This window comes from Salvia miltiorrhiza, chromosome 6 (genome assembly GCF_028751815.1).
Source record: "Salvia miltiorrhiza cultivar Shanhuang (shh) chromosome 6, IMPLAD_Smil_shh, whole genome shotgun sequence".
Taxonomy (NCBI): Eukaryota; Viridiplantae; Streptophyta; class Magnoliopsida; order Lamiales; family Lamiaceae; genus Salvia; species Salvia miltiorrhiza.
Window position 1 is genome coordinate 33,183,166 of NC_080392.1, and position 20,593 is coordinate 33,203,758.

A 20,593-nucleotide genomic window follows, 5' to 3' on the forward strand; every position below is an offset into this window, starting at 1 on the left:
TGGTGATCACGTGACCTATTTGGGGATATCTGTGGGTGTGTCAAAAATCTGTGTGTATTTGGCTATTAGCGGATGGATTTCAGGTGGTGGTTGTGTCTCCTCGATCACCTTTTCTGTCGTGATCATGCATAGACACCCAAACATTGCTCTCTTCCCTTTCTTGTAAGCCTTTTTGAATTACTTCCCAGTTTTCATGGAGAGTGATATCATTGGTTACGCACTCTGTAACGTCACCTCCCGATCTCCTCTTTTAAATTTCACATTTTGCTCTTCAAAGTTAAATGTGATAGGCCCCAACTGTTTAAGTAGATCCACCCCAATCACCATGTCACATCCTCCTAACTTCAGAATTCGAATAGCGGACTGAAACTTACAATCCCCCATCTCTCATTCCAATTGTGGACACTTGGTTTTACACTCTAGTTTTCCTCCATCAGCCACTGTTACATAAAGTGAATTGTTGTGCTCCATCTTACACCCTATTCTCTTTGTTGTAACCATATCCAGGAAGCTATGTGTACTTCTCGTATTAGTCAACACTATTAGTTTCTATTTCCCCACCCATCCTTCCACCATGATGGTGTCGGTGGCTGTTTGTCCTACTAATGCATTGACTGAAATATGGTATTCCTCCGATTCCGACCCCACCTCTTCCAATATCAACTCAGTATTTTTATCCTCTCCTGGTTCACATATTATGGTGAACAACTTTTTACATTTGTGTACCATGAATTAAGCCTCATCACGGTTGAAGCATAAATTCTTTTTTCTTCTGGCCTCAATCTCTTCTGGGGTTAACTTTTTGAAATTAGATGTTTTGGTAGGATTATGGTTAATCTGAACTCCTCCTTTACCTCCTACCTTTTCATGGTTTTTCTTCCAACCACTATCAAAACTATTTTCCCCTGTTTTACTGAACTGTTTCGAGCCTCTACCCAATGACCCGATCAAAAGTTCTTATTTTTTTGCTAGCTATACTGCAGATTTGTAGGTTGTAGGATTAAACATTTCAATCATCCTAGCTATCTCATCCTTCAATCCACTAATATAACTTTGCACAAAGTATTCCTCAGATAAACTCCTATTATTACTCACCATGAATGCTTTTAACTCCTCAAATTTCAATGTGTAGCTTAGCACATCGGTCTCTTATTTCAATTTGTTTAATTGTGCAACCAGATTCTTTTCTTGTATGTTTGAAAACCTGTCCAATACCAACTCCTTAAACCCTTCCCATGTTAAATCGTCTTTCCCCTCCACATATTCTAAGTACCATACATCAGCCTGCCCTACCATATGCATCGCAGTAGTAAGGATCTTATCATTATCACCCATAGCATTAAACATGAAGTACTTTTCACCCTTCCTAATCCACTGTCTAGGTTGATCACCTAAGAATTTGGGGAAATCAAACTTAGGTACTCTAGAACGGGAATGAGTAGGGTTACCTTAATTGTGTTCCCCTCTAGATTGAGAAGATGATTAATCATCTTCCCTTCCTTTTGCTTCAGCTCATTTACCCTCTGTCCTCAATTCTTTTCTCAATTCTTCAAACTGCTTCTTGAAGACTGCCATTAATGATTGGCCCAATTCTGTCTGTTGCTGCCTGATTTGACCAATCTGTGCCTCCAAGCTCTCGATTCACCCTTTCATTTGCAGAAATTTTTTTGCGGCGTATTTCGACGGCATACGCAGATCGTGAATAGGAAAGCCTTTCTCTGATACCAATTGTTAGCCAGACACGCAGGATTCAACAACCTTTAACATTCTCACTCTAAAGCTTAGCATTTCCACAACAATTTCACAAGAATCTACCTACAAAATAGTGCGTGTGTTCTATTGTGTTGAGAGAGATTGAAGAAAAACAATGGTAACTATATTTGATTTAGATTTGAGATGCCTTACAAAATGGGTTTCTCCCTCTTTATACGCTGAGCTCATTTTAGCTCGAGCTCTAACTTCCTAACTACTCTAGCCCCGCTGCTAACGTGGCTTGAACAATGCGCTATGCGCTTTTACAAGTGAAGTAACACTTTCAATCTATTCTCTTGTTTCTTGTATCCTAATAGCCACCACCGCCGATTGAAAGTATTAATTACCCTTTTTCATTTCTAAGGTAAGCCTTAATTACCCTTTTTCATTTCTAATTGTTCTACCCCATTCCTCTTTTTAATTAAAAGCTTAAAATCTCTCTCTCTCTCTCTCTCTCTCTCTCTCTCTCTCTCTCTCTCTCTTTCTCTCCCTCTTTGGCAGATCGGAACCAGCGCGGCTCCGCCGCTACTGCCGACCGCCCACAACCACTTTGGCTCGGCTCCTTGACCTCGACTCACATTCACACATCAGGGGGGTTTCAAGCCTCAATCAATTCACACAATTAGGCATAGGGTGTTTCTAGCAATTATGTAATATCCCGCCCATTCCTATTAAGTTTAGAATTTAATTTAAGCTTAGATTAACATGATTCACGCTAGATAAAAGAAAAAACGATTTATTTAATACCAACAAAAATGAATTTCAAAAGCTTTTGTAAATATTTAAGTTATTTAAATTTTTGTGCATTGCATATTAATTTAAATATGAGCATGTGTATATGTGAAATATTTTACATATAATTAATATTGATTTTTACAAGATTTAAATTTAAAATTTATGTTGGGCTTTAATTATGTATGTGTGTTGAGTTTAGATGATTCATTTTGAGCTTTAGTTTTAATTGAACCTTACTTGGTAATAATCAAACCCAAGAGTCTTGTTTAAAAGGGGGGGGGAAGAAGCCCAACCCACCACCTCCATTACTGCCAAGTACCGCAGCATGCTCACCCATGCCTGAGCTACCCTATTTTCGAGCCATGCCTCAGCCGCACAGCTCAAGTTCAGCCATGCCTTAGCTACACTATTTCTCCAATCACAGCTGCCACCCCTATTCCTCCAACCACAGCTGCCACCCCTATTCCTTCAATCAGCACTCACTAGCCCTACCAGCCGCCCTACTATGTTCTCTTTCATCATTGCAGCAACCCCAAAATTTAACTCCTCTGCAAGTTCACTTATACAATAGCCAAATTATTTTCCCTTAATTCACTCACTTCTTCTCTCTCGTTCCAACACCTCAGACTGAGCTTCAAGAGCAAGGTAAAGATTTAAACCACTTTTTTTTTCTTCTTCCTTAAGAACAACAAGTTCATTGTTAATGATTTTTCATGTTTCTAACCACTACAGCAACCCAGCAAATTCAAGCAGCCAACCATCACAGAATTTGAGTAAACCTCTAAAGGTTCCACCTTTAACTCCCCTGCTACTTTACTTCAAATTTCGATTAAGAATCCCAATTCATTTCATGTATAAACAACTAGCTCCCATTAACCAACTCTCCACGCAGCAATTCAGATTTTGTATTCAAAATTTTTTGTAACAAATGACATTTACAAACTTCATGTGCATGTATCTGTGTGTGTGTGTGTGTGTGTGTGTGTGTATATATATATATATATATATATATATACATAATTATGAATCTGTTTTTACAAAGAAAGAGAAGAAGGGGAAGTAGAACTTCAAAGCTTCGTTTGATTTCGATTTTGAACTGCTGTATCAAGAATATGTGAGTGTGTGTGTCTGGTTGGCTGAGCGAGAGGCGGCTGGCGGTAGGCGGACTGCTGTCGGTCGGAGTCAGGGAGGCGGAGGTGGTAGCTTGGCACCATTGTTGTCCGCCGGTCGGAGTGAGCAGAGAGGGAGGGAGACGAGGGCAGCAGGCCTTCCGGCCGTGCGGTCGCCGGAAGAGAGAGGCGGTGGTTTTGAGAGAGAAATGAGAGTAGGCAGAGCAGAGGAGAGTAGAGCAGAGCAGAGAGCAGAGCTTGGGAGAGCAGAGCTGGTAGGCAGAGCAGAGGAGAGTAGGCAGAGCAGAGGATAGTAGAGCAGAGGAGGGGAGAGTAGAGCAGAGTAGAGAGCAAAGCTGGGGGAGAGCAGAGTTGGTAGGCAGAGTAGAGGAGAGTAGAGCAGAGGAGGGGATAGTAGAGCATAGTGTAGCACACCAGAGCAGAGCATAACATAGCAGAGCAGGACAGAGTAGAGCAGAGAAGGGGGATGGGTTTTGGGCTTACGTGTTGGGCCTTCTTCTTTTAAAACAGATGGGCTTTACTCATTGGGCTGTACGGATTTTTCTTTGTTTCATTAAAAGGGACTGCACTTAATTATTTAATTAGACTATTAGATAGTTTGATTAATTATTTTAAATGATAATTTGCATAATCATATTATATATTATTATGTGCATATTTTAAGTAATTACTTATTACTCCCTCCGTCCCACTAGACTTGGCACACTTGCCTTTTTTGTTTGTCCCACTAGAATTGGCACTTTCCTAAAATAGTATGTGGTCCCTACTTTCTCTACTCACATAAAATAAGTGGACCCTACCTACTTTACACTCTTAACCCTTTATTCTTAATCTCCGTGCCCAACTCAAAAGTGCCAAGTCTAGTGGGACGGAGGGAGTATATGCTAAGCATGTTGTATTTATATTTTGCAATGAAAGTATTTATGATTTAATTGGTTTGGTTCATAAAATTGATTATTAAGGAAAGACGAGTAAGAATATTGTTGGTGTTCTTAACTCAAGAATTTTAGTTTTCAATTATTTTTTGCATTAAATTTTGAAAACCCGACTAAGTGAACCTTAGAATGTTAAGCACTTTACCTTGACTTAAGATAGTGAACCTTAGAATGTATAACACCCCGTACTTTTATGAGTAGAAGTAGTGTCGAGACACTACAGAGAGTACTACGGTACTGAAATATGAGATTATAATTAAGATGAGATGGAGTTATGATGATGAATAGAGATATTGAGCATTAGAGTTACACTTTTTGATGAGACGAGTTATTATGTTAGATGGAAGTATGAGTCTGATAGTATTTTGATGTTTGAGAGTGTTTGATGAACTTTGGGAATGAAAAAGTTGATGAATTTTCGAGTTTGCTCTTGTCTGCCCTCATTTCTCTGCTATGCCAGAGAATTCAGCATCCCGCTGGCGAGCATTCCGCTGGCGAGCATCCCGCTGGCGAGCATTCCTCTGGCGAGCATCCCGCTGGCGAGCATTCCTCTGGCGAGCATTCCGCTGGCGAGCATTCCTCTGGCGAGTATTCCTCTGGCTTTCGGTTCCTCTGGCCACTGATTTCTCTGCTCTGGCAGCGGAGAGTTGATTTCTCTGCTCGGGCAGCGGAGAGTTGATTCCTCTGCTCTGGCAGCGGAGAGTTCATTCCTCTGCTCTGACAGCGGAGAATTCTTTCCTCTGACAGAGAAGTCGAGCATTCCTCTGCCTTGTCAGAGAATTCTTTTCTTCTCTGCTCTGCTCCGCTCTAGAGGCAGAGCTGAGATCGAGTATATGTGAGTTTAGTTGTCCTATTGTTAATAGGAACATCTGATTAAGAATAGAGTTGAGATAAGTGAGTGAGAAACCCTATAGAAGGGAGAGTCGATTTGAGAGATGATCTAATTGAGAGATGATTGCTGATTGCTTTGATGTGAATTGTATCCGTGTTTTATCTGAGATGGTTTAAGTGATTGTCTACGTGACTATTTTGTTACGTGTGTTTGTATGGTGATGTGAGTATGATTTGTTTCGTGTTATGTTAACACGGATTATTTTCGAGATTTTGGAGAACAAGATTTTTTTTAAAATCGGAAAATAGCATACAGCTATTATTATTTTGCATATCAGTATTTTATGAGAAATATTTTACTGAGACATGAGATGTGATATTTTTCGAGTACACTATTTTTGGTGTTACTATTATTTATTTGATTTTATCACATGAGTAAATAAAGTGTAGTTTTATTTTATCAAGAGAGAGATACATAATTACAGTAATTCCACTACTACTACACTTGAGATATTTTGCTTTTACCACATGCTCATTATCTTTAATAGAAAGTGGATTAAGAGGTTGGAGTTAAGGGGGACATGCATTAATTAGCATTTATTATAAAGTGAAAATGTTGGGATAACACTTTGATTCAAGTGGGATTAAATTCTTGAGCAAGTCATTATCCTAACTCTACAAAAAACTCACGCACACCCTCCCTTCTCCTCCCCATTCTCGGCCTCCCCTCTCTCTCTCTATACTCTCTTTTCCTCCATTGATGTCCATTGAAGAAAGCTTAGAGAAGCTTCATCAAACACTACTATGAGATAATCCACCATCCAATCCAATCAAACACTATCATATCTCATCAAATTCAAGAAGCTAGAGCTAAGATCAAAGTTGGAGCAAAGTCTTGATCACCTTTTAAATCCGTGAGTAAGTGATCTTAGATTATTTATTTGACCATATTAATGATATGTGAATGAGTATATGATCATGATTGAGCTAGAAAATCACCAAACTTATTTTTATGAAATTTTCGAAAATTAGGAGCTTGAAACCCTACGAATTTTGTTGTTTATTTTCTTGAATTGGCTTGAGTTATATGATGATGGATTTGAGTTTATGAGATGATCTAGATGATTAATGATGGATGAGATTGAAGCTTGAGGTTGAGAAGTGAAAAATGAAAAATGTTAGTTTGAGGAAGAAGATGACATATATGTGTTTCTATATGTGATTTTGTTATATGATGTTGATTTAAAGATTTGAGTGGTTATATGAGTTCTTGAGCATGCTATGATGTTAAGTGATGGTGTAGATTGATGATTAGAAGTGATGAAATGAGTTTTGGGATGAGTTTGTTGTTGAGAGTTATGATGTTATATTCAAGTTAGAGATATTATTAAGATATATGAGTTTTAAATACAATTGGAGAATTTCGTAGGCCTACTGACCTACTGTGATCGACGGTTTGTCGATGTCTAATAGCTTTGAAACTTTTATAGAAAGTCCCTACAGGACTTTTGGGTACCCTGGTAAAATTTCAAGCCATTTCAACTTCGTTTTGTATTTCTTTAAAATGCAAAACCTAAACTGCACATTATTACCGAGAATTTCAGAGAACAGGGGAAAGAGTCATTTATTTCAGTAGCTTCCTATGTGATCTAGCTTTCTAAATTTTTATGGTATCAATCGTATTGTGTTATCTAGATATCCACCAAAGTTGAGCCCAGTTTGACAAAATTTACTATTTTTAAAAAATTGTAACTTTCGGTTGCACAAAACTGCCAGAAATGGTAGATCGTGGTAAAAACGTCATATCTCTCAAACCACTTGGAGTTTTCGACTCTACTTTTTTTTAAATGAAACTAGACTCGAAGATATTTCTTTTGGTATGAGTCTCGAGTCCAGAAGATTTCGTAGTCAGAACAGTTTAAATTTTGAAGTTGAGTCAGTGTAAAAACAGAGCATGTTTTGTTGATGTTTGATTGTGATTTCTTATGTGCCTTATGTGATTGTTTTGCCTATGTGTTTGAATGAGATTAGACGAACCTTATATGAGAGATAAATCGAGACTTAGAACCATGATTTTCTTGAAACTTATCCTTGAACTTAAGGGTGTGAGATGAGTGGAGAGTTTATATAGAGTTGAGTAAGGAGATAGAATTTGAGATAGAGCATGAGTTAAGGCTTGAGAATTAGTCAATGAGTTTCTAATCGAGATTCATTTTATGACATGAACTTTTGATGATGATGATGATCCCTGAAGACACGAGCAGAACAAGGAAGTAAGTAACTCCACTTTGACGAGAGATTTTGAGTAAGGTCTTCAGGTGGGCATTATTTTGAGTATACAATTTAAGAGCTTTTCTAAACTGTTTTAAATGATGATAAATTATGAGATGTTTGAGAATTATTGACTTGCCAATATTTTTATGATGATGTTGAGCTTGTATGTTTACCCTCTACTGATGAGTTGAGATGAGACGATCGGGTCCTAGGCAGTTAGTTGATAACTATCCTGCCAGGGCTAGTGTACACGAAGGTGACTGTGAGCCGTCTTCGAGTCGACCGGTCACGGTGCTTGAGAAGGAGGCCTACTTCTCAGTACCTTGATGATAATGAAGAGTTGTAGATGTGGTACATACATGTCGAGTACTTGTCTGCAGACACTTAATTATGATGTTTATGGTTAAAACTGCTTGCACAGGTTCTTTAATAATATAATACCTGTGTATTGTTGAAATGTGGCAAGTTCAATTTATAGCTCTATGAGCAGCTTTGTTTTTCAGCGATATGTCCACTGAGTATTTATGTACTCACGCCCTGCATGTATTTCTAAACGTGCAGGATAAGCAGAGGGGGAGTATGGTGCGGTGCTGGTGGGGAATGTTTCGGGTTGACGTTTTCTTTCTCTATCGTATGTCTGTTTTGTCGATAGAGTTTCGATATGAAGTTATGTTGTATTAAATCAAGCATTTTACTCACGATTATGTGTCTTCATACATATAGTCGGTTCACCTTTAGTTGTCACACTCTGAATATTATGACTCTACATGAAAATTGAGTTACACTTGTTTTGCTTTTCATGTTGAGATTCCCGATATTTATCGAGTTATGACGATGTTGACGGATATACCCTTTTGATGAATTATGATAATCTTTCCTTAGCATGTTTCTTCGTGAGCTTCCGCTGTTGATCTATGTATTCTTTCTATCTTTCCCCTTTCTTTTATTAGTCGTATCGATACTCGGTCCCCGCTATTAGTAGTGTCGGAACCGGGCTGCGACAGAGTGGTATCAGAGCAGGTCGTCTGCTCTGAGTCTAATGCTTGATTGAGTTGAGCTTTTAATTCCTCTTATTTATGAGTTGAGTACTAGTCTAATTTGAGTTCTTAGACTGGTTTGAGAGTCAGTCGAAACAGAACCCCAGCACCCCATCTCCTCCGACTTATCGAGGTACGAGCCTTTGATGTTTTCCTTTCCGCTTTCATACTGAGTTTTGAGTTAACCCACTGATGAGTTATTTGATGTTTGATGGCGGAACTATCTAAGCATGATGAGAACGATGAGTTGAGGAATATTTGGGAGTCATGTTGAGGCTAGTATAGCCGTTGCTCCACCGGACCAAATGAGAAAGAGTATGTTGATGATTGTGGTGGAATACCAAGTAAGTTTCGTATCCACTTTTGAGAAACACGATGTTCTTGTTTTTAGGATGCAGCGTATTGTTGAAGAAGCAACAAAACGCTGGTTTAGAAAGTATGTGCCAGATCAGGATGATACGCTAGGAGAGTTTCTAGCGCATTACCATCGCCGCTGGCAGATGGTTATTTTCCCTACGGGATTGACGGAGCGGAAGCTATCGACCTTCTGATTCCGCGATTACCACCCACGTGGGGAGTTTGGGCGACAACTTTAGTCCCCCATTCTTGGGCACTACGTGGTTGGGAGGAGTGAGGTATGGTGATATTAGCGGTTTTATCGCGACACTCAGCCATCGTTATTTTTGCGTTCGGCGATCCCCCTGCACCGCCGTACGAAGTGCCCGATGGGCCAGTCCATGGTGGAGAGTTAGTGGTTGCACCCCCACTGCCAGATGAGCCTTACCCGGTTGCACCACCACCCCCTAGTGAGGCGATGCCGATTATACATGACCAGGCTGTTTCAGATCCGATAGTTTTCGAGACGTATTCACCGGTCGTGGAGCACGATCCGTTTTCGTATTTGGCGATGATCACATATCTTAGCGCCGACTTACCATTATGGGATTTGACCCCGGTGACGGCACCCTTGCCAGTGCTACCTATCAGGTCAGCACCGCCGATTGTTTTTACAGAGCCTCAGATTCAGCGGGTATCGAGGCCATGCGATTCGAGAGTTGCCCCAGTGCTAGATTCTGACGTTTTGGCTTTACAGCCTTACGCGCACCAGCTCCACTATGCACCTTATCGAGGCGCCAAAGAGGGAGGATCTCGACCAGCGAGGTCAGATAGCGATGAGGAGGATCCGGACGAGGAGACTCCGGATATGATGTTTGGACGCGGGCGAACCCAGCCTTTACGGCATCAGGTTGCGGACGACGGCACCGAGACATGGGTTTCTATTCCCGAGGTGCCGGTTTACTATCCGATGTATGACACGGATGTCAAGGATGAGCCGAGTGAGGATGCACCGACTGATGATGTTGGGAGTAGGATATCAGGTGATGGCGATGAAGATGACGAGATGGGAGATTGATAGATGACGACCGAGACTATCTAGAGATGTATATGTATATATATAGTAATGCATAGCCAATGTACATAGTTAGAAGCATAGTATAGAACATATATGACGCTTAGTCCCTATGATGCTTGCATAGAGAGAGCATCATTATAGTATAGGGCGTTTTGTACACAGAGAACCTTCGCTTTTGAGTAAGACCTCAAAAGAGAGACAATTTTCCCTATGATATAGAGATGACGTTGATGACTAGAGAGCTTTATGTCACATCAGAGTTTTGAGATTGATAATTGATGCATGATGTTAGATGAACGATAGAGATAACGAGAACTATGAGAATTCTATATGAAATATAGAATTGAGTTGAGATATAGAGAACTGAGATGAGAACTTAGAGATTTCGTCGCGATTTATAGACACGACCCTAATAGGGCGAACGTATTATGGAGACCTCATGGGATGCATAGATACTATTGACCAACTGTACTTCCTAATAGAGGTACTTTCACCGGGACCGCGTTTAACATCGCTAAGAGTAATTATGAGAGTAGACTTATTGAGTTCCTATCCCGCTTGGTCATTTTTAAATTTTTCTGCATTCATTTGAACTCCTACATGAGATGAACTATTTGCTATTGAGAAATTTTTCCAGATCCACTGTGTTCGAGCCTGAGTCGTTTGTGTTGGAAATCCTTACCCCTTTATTTAACAGTGGACAATTTATTCATTTTCCACCTAGTGGATTGCTTCTACTTCCAGTATTGATTTACTCCCATCACATCATATCTCAGTTTTTATCTTAATTTCTGTTCTAGCTGTTGATCTTCCTTTGATTGTAACTTCTTCATTATCCTTGAGATAGCACTGGCTATTATGGAATCATTCCATTACTTGAGCTCGTCTTGTTCAAGATCAGACATTTTTATTTATCACATACTGGTCCCTACCACATCCGACGAGATTTAGGAATGTCTAGGTAACTAGGATGGCATAACAAGAAGAGTATTTGGAAGAAAACACGAGTTATGGGAGCAGTCATAGAATATAATATTACGGGACGAGCACAAATGTGCGATTATGGATTTTCATATATTAGCCAAGTATGTAGAAAGCTAACCATTTCGAGGATGAGAAGAAGTGATGCTAAGCCAGAATAGGCAATAGCAGATTTAAGGAGATCGAGATGACAGATTAGAACAAGATGACTTTTTCCACGATAGTAGACTGAGATGACGACTAGTATAGAAGTAGCATCGTCGTCGTAGTACGTGATGTTTTATTTCCGTTATGCCCCGCAATTAGTAAGAGTTCTCGAAAGAGAAAATTTTCTTATATGTCTATACGACAATGATCAGAGAGTCCATATGCTTGAGTATAGTCTTGATCTGATGTTACGATGATAGACATGGAATATGTCTTTGACATTGAGTTATGAGAATTAAGGAAATAATATGATGTTGAGTAAGAGTCTTATGATTCGTGAGCTATGGGAATTAATTCTAAGGCTGAAATATGTCCCCTTAGACTTTTGCCGAGGAAGAAAAACCGATCGAAGAAGGAAATAGAGTTGATGATAAGAGATAAGGCAATAAAACCGTAGCTGAATACGAACGTCAGTTTGCGACTTGGTTCGGTATGCCACATATCGAGAAGAGATGAACAAGAAGATGTCAGAATTGTTTCGATCAGGTTTGAGATAAGAGGTACGAGACGATGTAACGAGTCGGAGTGCGGTTACGTGTACTGAAGCATTAAATAGAGCATTGGATATAGAACTGGCAATGTAGCCAGAGAAAGTGATTTAAGCTTCAACACCCCAAAACGGTTAAGATCACTCGAACGTGCAATCTATTTTCTGGACGAGGGCAAGAAGGAAGGAGAAAATGGGACAGAATACCTGCTACACCTGTCGAGGGGACGAGCACTACTCAAACAGTGTCCAAATCGTCAATAAAGTGGAAGCGGAGAACGACCGAGTCAGTTTCGGCCGCAACTCAAAGCGATAAAGGGAATCCTACCGCTACCGCCGCCACAGCGACAGCAGCCAGCCTATCGACCACGTCAGTCAGGAAGGCAGCCGCCAGCCCCGCAGGCGAATCAATCCCATCATAAGAGAGTGTTGCGCTTGAGCAGAAGGCTCAGGACAAGAATCGAGGAAATCTAGCAGAACCACTACGGTCTCACTCATATGTCCTGACTTAGAATTCGAGCTAGAATCGATTAAGCTCAAGGCTAAAAACCTAAGGATGATGTCAATGTAGCTCATAGATATTATTTTTAGAATGGATTGGTTAGAGGAAAACCATGTGACGATATAATGCAAGGAAAGACGAATATCGTTTCAATTTCCAGGCCATGAGCCTACTTCGTTTATTAGCGTTGAGAGAAAATAAAGAAAGTCGCCAATAATTTCGGCGCTTCAAGCCCGAAAGCTTTTGCAGAGAAAGGATACAACCGCGTATGTTGTATACCTAATCAGAGTGAGGAGTCCAAAACAAACATAGATGACGTGCCAGTCGTGCGAGAATACAAAGATGTTTTCCTGAAGCTTTACCAGGATTACCCACCAGATCGATAGCTCGAGTTTACGATTGATTTTGAGCCCGGAGCCGCACCGACGTCAAAAGCACCATATAGAATGGCCCCGGCAAAGTTGCAAGAGTTGAAGCTGCAACTTCAAAGAGTTGCTAGATTTGAGCCTCATTCGACCTAGTGTTTCCCTGTGGGGAGCACCGGTTCTCTTTGTCAAAAAGAAGGACGGTAGTTGGAGGTTATGCATTGACTACCGCGAGCTGAATAAAGTAACACTGAAGAATAAGTATCCGCTACCTCGGATCGATGATGTATTCGATCAACTCAAAGGAGCGAGCACTTTTTCAAAGATTGACTTGAGAACGGGGTATCATCAGCCGAAGATAAAATCGGAAGATATTTTCGAAGACGGTATTTCGTACGAGATACGGGCACTATGGATTCATAGTCATGCCTTTTGGATTGCCGAATGCTCCTGCAGTGTTCATGGATCTCATGAACCGAATCTTACACGAATACTTAGACAAGTTCGTGTTAGTGTTCATAGATGACATTCTGATTTACTCAAAGAGTAAAAGAGAACACGAAGAATAATTGAGAATCGTGTTAGAGAGTTTGAGAGCTAAAAAGCTATATGCTAAGTTCAGCGAATGTGAGTTTTGTCTTAAAGAAATCAATTTCCTTGGCCGTGTCGTTTCTGCGAGAGGAATCGAAGTAGACCCAGCAAAAGTTCGAGCGGTAGAGTGGAGAACACCGACTACACTACATGAAATCTGTAGTTTTCTGGGATTAGCAGGGTATTACCGAAGATTTATTAAGGGCTTTTCGAAAATCGCTAAGCCAATGACGTACCTGTTAAAGAAAGAAGTTAAATTTGAGTGGACGAACGAGTGTGAGTTGAGTTTTCAAGAGCTGAAGAAGAGAATTACCACTGTCCCAGTTTTAGCTATTCCAAAGGCGAACAAAGAGTATGCAGTCTTTACAGACGCATCGAAGAATGGACTGGGATGTGTACTGATGCAAGATGGAAGAGTTATTGCATATGTCTCACGACAACTCAGGCCGCATAAGATGAATTATTCGACGCATGATTTAGAGTTAGCAGCCGTAGTGCATGCTTTGAAGATCTGGAGACACCATCTTTATGGAGTACGACACCATCTTTATGGAGTACGGTGTGAGATATACACCGATCACAAAAGTCTCAAATACTTCTTTGAGCAAAAAGAGCTGAACATGCGACAGAGAAGATGGTTAGAGTTGGTGAAAAATTACGATTGCAGGATAAATTATCACCCCGAAAAAGCTAATGTTGTCGCTGATGCGTTGAGTAGAAAGAATCAAGAAGAGTTAAGATTTTTCCTTACTCAAGAAGAAAACTTGATCAAAGAATTCGAGAGATTGAGATTGGAGGTAGTGATACCACCTCAAGCGACGGAAATAGTGATTGCTACACTGAACATTACATCTGACCTACGGTCAAGAAAAAAAAATCACAGCTCAAAGAGAGGATGAAAAGATGGAGAGGTTACTAGTGAAGACTCGAACCGAGAAGATGGAGAATTATCAAGACGCGGCAGATAATGCCACATTATTTGATGGAAGAATGTGTGCCTGTTAGAGAAGAGCTAAAAAATGAAATCATGAGTGAAGCTCATGACACCCCTTACACAGCACACTCAGGAGGTACGAAAAAGTACCAAGATTTAAAAACGAGATTTTGGTGAGAAGGAATGAAACGAGAGATAACAGCCTTTGTTGAGAGATGTTTGGCATGCCAGCAAGTGAAAGCATTACATCAACGACCCTATGGCAAGTTGCACCCATTAGAAATTCCTGAGTGGAAATGGGATCATATAGCCATGGATTTTGTGACTAGATTGCCAAAATCTAAAAGAGGAAACACAACTATTTGGGTAATCATAGATCGATTGACGAAGAGTGCACATTGTATACCGATCCTGATTACCTATGGATCTGACAATTTAGCTCAGATTTATATCTGAGAGATAGTGCGATTGCACGGAGTACCGATGACGATTACATCGGATCGAGATTCCAGATTTACTTCACGTTTCTGGACGAGTATGCAAAAAAGAGTTAGGTACTAAACCAAATTTTAGTACAGCCTTTCATATGCAGACGGATGAACAGTCCGAAAGGACTATACAAGTTTTAGAAGACATGATTAGCACTGTTGTGCTAGATAGAGGAACTCAATGAGAGCCAGTTTTGCCCCTGATCGAGTTTACTTATAATAACAGTTTTCATTTGACTATTATCATGGCTCCATACGAAGCCTTGTATGGACGAAAATGTAGATCCCCGCTTTATTTGGGATGACGTCGGAGAGAGAAAAGTGCTTGAACCAGAAGCCATTGAAGAGATGATCGCTATTGTGCGACAGATTCAACAGAGAATTTAAGAAGCACAAGATCGCCAAAAGTCTTGTGCAGACACTAGATGAACAGAGATTCATTTTGATGAAGGAGACAAAGTCTTTCTTAAAGTTTCTCCATCCAGATGAGTACATCGTTTTGGAGTTAGAGAAAAACTCAAACCGAGATATATAGGACCCTACAATATACTCGAGAAAGTAGGCCCTATTGCCTATAGACTTGCGTTGCCTCCGAGCTTTGCGAACGTTCATAACGTTTTCCATGTTTCAGAGTTAAATAAATACGTGTTTGATCCAAAACACGTCATTCATCAAGAAGAAGTGTTCTAGAGCCGGACTTGAGCTACGAAGAGAGGCCTGATGATATTCTGGACCGGAAGATCCAGCAACTGAGAAACAAGTCAATTTCCTTTAGTGGAAATCCAATGAAGACATCATGGGTAAGAGGAAGCAACATGGGAACTTGAAGAGAAGATGAAAGAGTCATATCCCGAGCTTTTTCCCGAAGTTGAATAACTCAAATTTCGGGACGAAATTTTTTTTAAGGGGGGTAGGATGTAACACCCCGTACTTTTATGAGTAGAAGTAGTGTCGAGACACTACAGAGAGTACTACGGTACTGAAATATGAGATTATAATTAAGATGAGATGGAGTTATGATGATGAATAGAGATATTGAGCATTAGAGTTACACTTTTTGATGAGACGAGTTATTATGTTAGATGGAAGTATGAGTCTGATAGTATTTTGATGTTTGAGAGTGTTTGATGAACTTTGGGAATGAAAAAGTTGATGAATTTTCGAGTTTGCTCTTGTCTGCCCTCATTTCTCTGCTATGCCAGAGAATTCAGCATCCCGCTGGCGAGCATTCCGCTGGCGAGCATCCCGCTGGCGAGCATTCCTCTGGCGAGCATCCCGCTGGCGAGCATTCCTCTGGCGAGCATTCCGCTGGCGAGCATTCCTCTGGCGAGCATTCCGCTGGCGAGCATCCCGCTAGCGAGCATTCCTCTGGCGAGCATCCCGCTGGCGAGCATTCCTCTGGCGAGCATTCCGCTGGCGAGCATTCCTCTGGCGAGTATTCCTCTGGCTTTCGGTTCCTCTGGCCACTGATTTCTCTGCTCTGGCAGCGGAGAGTTGATTTCTCTGCTCGGGCAGCGGAGAGTTGATTCCTCTGCTCTGGCAGCGGAGAGTTCATTCCTCTGCTCTGACAGCGGAGAATTCTTTCCTCTGACAGAGAAGTCGAGCATTCCTCTGCCTTGTCAGAGAATTCTTTTCTTCTCTGCTCTGCTCCGCTCTAGAGGCAGAGCTGAGATCGAGTATATGTGAGTTTAGTTGTCCTATTGTTAATAGGAACATCTGATTAAGAATAGAGTTGAGATAAGTGAGTGAGAAACCCTATAGAAGGGAGAGTCGATTTGAGAGATGATCTAATTGAGAGATGATTGCTGATTGCTTTGATGTGAATTGTATCCGTGTTTTATCTGAGATGGTTTAAGTGATTGTCTACGTGACTATTTTGTTACGTGTGTTTGTATGGTGATGTGAGTATGATTTGTTTCGTGTTATGTTAACACGGATTATTTTCGAGATTTTGGAGAACAAGATTTTTTTTAAAATCGGAAAATAGCATACAGCTATTATTATTTTGCATATCAGTATTTTATGAGAAATATTTTACTGAGACATGAGATGTGATATTTTTCGAGTACACTATTTTTGGTGTTACTATTATTTATTTGATTTTATCACATGAGTAAATAAAGTGTAGTTTTATTTTATCAAGAGAGAGATACATAATTACAGTAATTCCACTACTACTACACTTGAGATATTTTGCTTTTACCACATGCTCATTATCTTTAATAGCAAGTGGATTAAGAGGTTGGAGTTAAGGGGGACATGCATTAATTAGCATTTATTATAAAGTGAAAATGTTGGGATAACACTTTGATTCAAGTGGGATTAAATTCTTGAGCAAGTCATTATCCTAACTCTACAAAAAACTCACGCACACCCTCCCTTCTCCTCCCCATTCTCGGCCTCCCCTCTCTCTCTCTATACTCTCTTTTCCTCCATTGATGTCCATTGAAGAAAGCTTAGAGAAGCTTCATCAAACACTACTATGAGATAATCCACCATCCAATCCAATCAAACACTATCATATCTCATCAAATTCAAGAAGCTAGAGCTAAGATCAAAGTTGGAGCAAAGTCTTGATCACCTTTTAAATCCTTGAGTAAGTGATCTTAGATTATTTATTTGACCATATTAATGATATGTGAATGAGTATATGATCATGATTGAGCTAGAAAATCACCAAACTTATTTTTATGAAATTTTCGAAAATTAGGAGCTTGAAACCCTACGAATTTTGTTGTTTATTTTCTTGAATTGGCTTGAGTTATATGATGATGGATTTGAGTTTATGAGATGATCTAGATGATTAATGATGGATGAGATTGAAGCTTGAGGTTGAGAAGTGAAAAATGAAAAATGTTAGTTTGAGGAAGAAGATGACATATATGTGTTTCTATATGTGATTTTGTTATATGATGTTGATTTAAAGATTTGAGTGGTTATATGAGTTCTTGAGCATGCTATGATGTTAAGTGATGGTGTAGATTGATGATTAGAAGTGATGAAATGAGTTTTGGGATGAGTTTGTTGTTGAGAGTTATGATGTTATATTCAAGTTAGAGATATTATTAAGATATATGAGTTTTAAATACAATTGGAGAATTTCGTAGGCCTACTGACCTACTGTGATCGACGGTTTGTCGATGTCTAATAGCTTTGAAACTTTTATAGAAAGTCCCTACATGACTTTTGGGTACCCTGGTAAAATTTCAAGCCATTTCAACTTCGTTTTGTATTTCTTTAAAATGCAAAACCTAAACTGCACATTATTACCGAGAATTTATTTCAGTAGCTTCCTATGTGATCTAGCTTTCTAAATTTTTATGGTATCAATCGTATTGTGTTATCTAGATATCCACCAAATTTGAGCCCAGTTTGACAAAATTTACTATTTTTAAAAAATTGTAACTTTCGGTTGCACAAAACTGCCAGAAATGGTAGATCGTGGTAAAAACGTCATATCTCTCAAACCACTTGGAGTTTTCGACTCTACTTTTTTTTAAATGAAACTAGACTCGAAGATATTTCTTTTGGTATGAGTCTCGAGTCCAGAAGATTTCGTAGTCAGAACAGTTTAAATTTTGAAGTTGAGTCAGTGTAAAAACAGAGCATGTTTTGTTGATGTTTGATTGTGATTTCTTATGTGCCTTATGTGATTGTTTTGCCTATGTGTTTGAATGAGATTAGACGAACCTTATATGAGAGATAAATCGAGACTTAGAACCATGATTTTCTTGAAACTTATCCTTGAACTTAAGGGTGTGAGATGAGTGGAGAGTTTATATAGAGTTGAGTAAGGAGATAGAATTTGAGATAGAGCATGAGTTAAGGCTTGAGAATTAGTCAATGAGTTTCTAATCGAGATTCATTTTATGACATGAACTTTTGATGATGATGATGATCCCTGAAGACACGAGCAGAACAAGGAAGTAAGTAACTCCACTTTGACGAGAGATTTTGAGTAAGGTCTTCAGGTGGGCATTATTTTGAGTATACAATTTAAGAGCTTTTCTAAACTGTTTTAAATGATGATAAATTATGAGATGTTTGAGAATTATTGACTTGCCAATATTTTTATGATGATGTTGAGCTTGTATGTTTACCCTCTACTGATGAGTTGAGATGAGACGATCGGGTCCTAGGCAGTTAGTTGATAACTATCCTGCCAGGGCTAGTGTACACGAAGGTGACTGTGAGCCGTCTTCGAGTCGGCCGGTCACGGTGCTTGAGAAGGAGGCCTACTTCTCAGTACCTTGATGATAATGAAGAGTTGTAGATGTGGTACATACATGTCGAGTACTTGTCTGCAGACACTTAATTATGATGTTTATGGTTAAAACTGCTTGCACAGGTTCTTTAATAATATAATACCTGTGTATTGTTGAAATGTGGCAAGTTCAATTTATAGCTCTATGAGCAGCTTTGTTTTTCGGCGATATGTCTACTGAGTATTTATGTACTCACGCCCTGCATGTATTTCTAAACGTGCAGGATAAGCGGAGGGGGAGTATGGTGCGGTGCTGGTGGGGAATGTTTCGGGTTGACGTTTTCTTTCTCTATCGTATGTCTGTTTTGTCGATAGAGTTTCGATATGAAGTTATGTTGTATTAAATCAAGCACTTTACTCACGATTATGTGTCTTCATACATATAGTCGGTTCACCTTTAGTTGTCACACTCTGAATATTATGACTCTACATGAAAATTGAGTTACACTTGTTTTGCTTTTCATGTTGAGATTCCCGATATTTATCGAGTTATGACGATGTTGACGGATATACCCTTTTGATGAATTATGATAATCTTTCCTTAGCATGTTTCTTCGTGAGCTTCCGCTGTTGATCTATGTATTCTTTCTATCTTTCCCCTTTCTTTTATTAGTCGTATCGATACTCGGTCCCCGCTATTACTAGTGTCGGAACCGGGCTGCGACATCAATTCAACTTGTCTGAGTTACGTCCTCAGGGCAAGTATCATGGAAATGAGGGATCCGTCAGTGGCTAAAAGGTCCGGGATCACAGCGAGTAAGAGAACAGAGTGTGACAACAGCGCGCTAATAAAATGAAATACTTTAACATGCGTAGAACTTCCTTTACTTTAAAACCTTCTAAGTTATGTCATGAATGATTGGATAAACTGCTCTTACGAATTGTGAAATGTTTTAAAAGTTGCAGCCCACTAAGTACATTAGTACTTAGCCCAAATATTTTCAAACGTTTTTCAGGTTTATGGCTGGTGTTGACGGGGAGAGCTGAGGCTAGGGTTCAACTCCGTGTTTTGACTTCCGCTGTAGTACTAGCCTTTATCTGTCTTTCGTTTTCTTGACTTAACACCTTTATGTTATGACTCTAAACGATAACTTTTTGTAACACCCCGTACTTTTCCCTATGTTGATAAATAGTGTCTTAACACTAATGAGAGTACTGAGATGTCAAAATACGAGACTTTTTTTTTATGAGCAGATAAGACAGTTTGCCTTTTAAATAGAGATACGAGTGAATAAACCGATGATGGAATTAGAGTGATGAGATTTGAGAAATGAGTTGAGATAGAGATGTTGATTGAACTGAGCTGAGATTTTATCTTATTTCCAACTACCGGGAATAGAGTTACCGGATACCGATTATTAGAGTTTGACTGTCCTATTAAGAAAATAGGAATAATGAGTTGGAAATAGAGTCGACGAAGAAAGAGTGAGAAACCTTGATAATTAAAGTCGGTCTGAGAGACGTCTAGTTGTTTGTATTTGTCGACTGCTTTGATGTGATGTTATGTGAGTTTACGTGACTGATTGATTATGTGATTTCTGTGACGTGTGTCATATGACCAAGTTATTATGATTTTTATTTGAGACTTTAGCACTTGGAATTTTGATTAAGTTTCCAAAGCAAGTGCGGTTTATTTTTTACCGAGAAATCGAATGATGCCGGTTTA

General features: G+C 39.6%; 1 long non-coding RNA gene across 1 annotated transcript; it reads left to right on the plus strand.

The window, feature by feature from the left end:
• The first annotated feature begins 16,853 nt into the window (after positions 1-16,853).
• On the plus strand, positions 16,854-19,285 carry LOC130989132 (uncharacterized). The gene is made up of 3 exons (XR_009090493.1): positions 16,854-17,259; positions 18,571-18,634; positions 19,152-19,285. It is a non-coding gene; the product is annotated as an uncharacterized LOC130989132 (long non-coding RNA).
• The last annotated feature ends 1,308 nt before the right edge of the window (positions 19,286-20,593 follow it).